At 60.5% G+C, this 2750-nt stretch overlaps 1 long non-coding RNA gene across 5 annotated transcripts in view; it reads left to right on the forward strand.

The window, feature by feature from the left end:
* LOC114487804 (uncharacterized) overlaps positions 1-2750 on the forward strand; it is a 37828-nt gene that overhangs the window by 32929 nt on the left and 2149 nt on the right. The window lies entirely within an intron of this gene.

Raw genomic sequence — 2750 nt, forward strand, 5'->3', positions numbered from 1 at the left:
TGCATTGGCAGTTGGATTCTTAACCACTGCGCCACCAGGGAAGTCCCTATAGCTCTATTTTTTAGAATTTTTAGGAAACATCATACCGTTCTCCAGTGTGGCTCTTAGCAATTGACATTCCCATCATCAGCGTAGCAGGGTTCCCTTTTCTCCACGTCCTCTCCTCCATTTCTTGTTTTTACATTTTGTGAGGATGGCCATTCTGACTGGGTAAAGCGGTACATCTTTGTAGCACCTGTACGCCCTTTTTGGCCAATTGAATCGTAGACAATGTTGAGCAGCTTTCATGTGCTTTAACGGCGAGTCCAATCTACCTCTTGCAATCCGGTTCCTGCAATTCTGCCTTGTTTTCAAGCCCTTTTCAGTTACTGACCCAAGACATCCCCCCCCCCACCATAGTTGTCATTTACAGCCCTGCAGGCGTTGTGGATTGCAGTGCCCCTGAGCAACTGTCTTCCACTTGTTGCTGGAACCGGCCACAAAGTGGCAGGATTGCTTTAAGCCCCATTCTGGTTACAGGGGCAGCTGAGCCATTGGGAAATTCCTCTTCCTGATTGGAAATTAGAGTGGCATGTGCTGTCCAAGCACGTAGAGCTTGTTTTTCATTCCTTTCCCCCCTTCCCCTTCATCCTCTGGACAAATTCCAAGCCTTGCAGACTGGATGTTGAGTGTGCGGACTCCTCAGGTGGGGAGAGTCTAAGGAATGAGGCTGGAGCAGGGACCCCTTCCCCAGGACATGTGGAGATGGGGTGACTTTTCCAATCTCTTCCCGCCCCTCCGGCCCCCCATCCTCTGGGGTTCTGTCCGGACGCCGCGGGGCTTCCAGCAGTGCGGGGCTCGGGGGCCGCCCTGCAGGGAGCAGCCCGCTGCCGCGGGTGCACTGACACCACAGGGACCTGCGCTCAGCCCCTCCGCCCCACCGCCATCACGCCCAGCTCCATACCCCTCGTCAGCCTCAGGGATGACCCAGGACTGGGCTCCCCGCCTGCCCACCCCCGGTCTGTGTCCTCCGTCCACCTGTGCAGACAGGTGAGGACCCCCTGTAGGGGCTCCCGAACGCTTCTCCCCTCCATCCTCCCCGGGCTCGGCCCAGGTCCTGTCGGGATGGTCCACCCTCACCAAGCCCCCAAGTACATGCCAAGGCGGGCATCGTGCCTGCTGCGTGCACTGCTGTGCGTCCTGCTGTATGCACAGGCATGACCCTGCTCCAGGGTGCCCGAAAGGCAGCCTTACCTCGGGACGTGGGGAGAGGGGCTGCTCACAGGGCGGACGTCAGCTCTCGGCTCACCAGGCAGGGGCAGCCGGGTTCTCGCTCCTTGGATGCTTTCTCACCCAGCCTGACCGTGACCTGGCTTTGTTCCCACCCCCGCTGTCCCTCCATTGGCCTCGCTCTTGCGAGCACAGCAGGACAGTGTGGTCTGTGGGGTCAGTGGTCACAGGCTGAGACACAGACACTGGCTGACCTGCGTGCACCCAGCTGACCCCACGGAACGGGCACTGCACCAGGGCCCGTGCGGTGTGGGTTCACCTGCCCACAGAGAGGCCGGGCCTCTGTCCTGGCTCCAGAGGTCACCTTGAGTCTGACGGGAGTGTCCGTGCTCCGTGGGCCTCGCTCCAGGCTGGTTGGTGCTGACGGCGTGATGCACGGTGGGGCTTCCTGAGTCCCCCGGGGCTGGAGGCCGGGGTCAGGCACACGGTGGTCCCCACATTGACGTGACAGACCCCAATAAACCCTGCACTTCAGGACTCAGGTGGGCTTCCCTGGGCTGCCACAGCCGAGGATGCCGGACCCTGCTCGTTGCCTCTGTCCTCGCTGATTTTAACCTGCATCCTTCACCATAATAAACCCTGGGTATAACAGCTTCAGGGAATTCTGGGAGCCTCCAAGAAAAAAGAAGCTGGGGAGGGGGTCTCTGGGTCCCCGACTCTTCAGTTGGGGTCAGAGGTCGATGGGGAGGATTTTGGGGCCCTGGAATCTGAAGAGCCCCCCTACCAGGGAGGGGTAGGAGACCCGGGTGGTAGTTAAGCTGAGTCCAAGGCCCTCCTGCGTAGGAGGCATCCTAGCCCCGGGGATCCTGGAGAGGCCGGCCCCCTCCTCTCCTCCGCCCCCAGGCCTGGTCCCTGCTCTTGGGGAGTTCCCTAGGGTGGGGTCCTGGTGCTGGAGGTGCCCCGAAGCTGTGTGGCCTCCCGAGCCTCCAGTGAGGATAAGGGGAGCGGGGGAAGACTTGTTCACAGAGAGGGAGCTTCTGCCAGAACAGAGCCTGGGTCTGCTGCCCTGACCCCAGGTGCCCTGGGGCAGGAACGTGAGAGCGAGGCTCCCTCTCCTCCCAAGATACCCAGGAGACATGGGCGCTGGTCGCTGGACTCCCACACAATACTAAAATCTCCCACGCAGGCCTGATGGGTGAGAGACACCACTTAAAGACTATTGTTGGGCTAGGGGGGCCCAGGGGGTGAAGCTGGGGGTGGGGAGAGTTGGAAAATCACCCAAGGATGCGCTCTCCCTGCAGCGACCCCCCAGGTGAACCCAGGTGGAGGTGGACCCATCAAGTCAGAGCCCACATTCTGGTCTTTGGGGGACAAGTAGCCAAGCACCCCCAGTCCTTGCCTTCACCTGCTGCAGTTAGGGCCTGCCCTGTCTTCTTCATGGTCAAGTTCTCACCCCTCCCAGAAGCCCTGTTGGGGGCTAATGCGATGGGGGTGTCCATGGCAGGACTGGAGGGTCTGTGGTGGGCTGGAGGCCACGTGGC

Source organism: Physeter macrocephalus, chromosome 14, assembly GCF_002837175.3.
Source record: "Physeter macrocephalus isolate SW-GA chromosome 14, ASM283717v5, whole genome shotgun sequence".
Lineage (NCBI taxonomy): Eukaryota > Metazoa > Chordata > Mammalia > Artiodactyla > Physeteridae > Physeter > Physeter macrocephalus.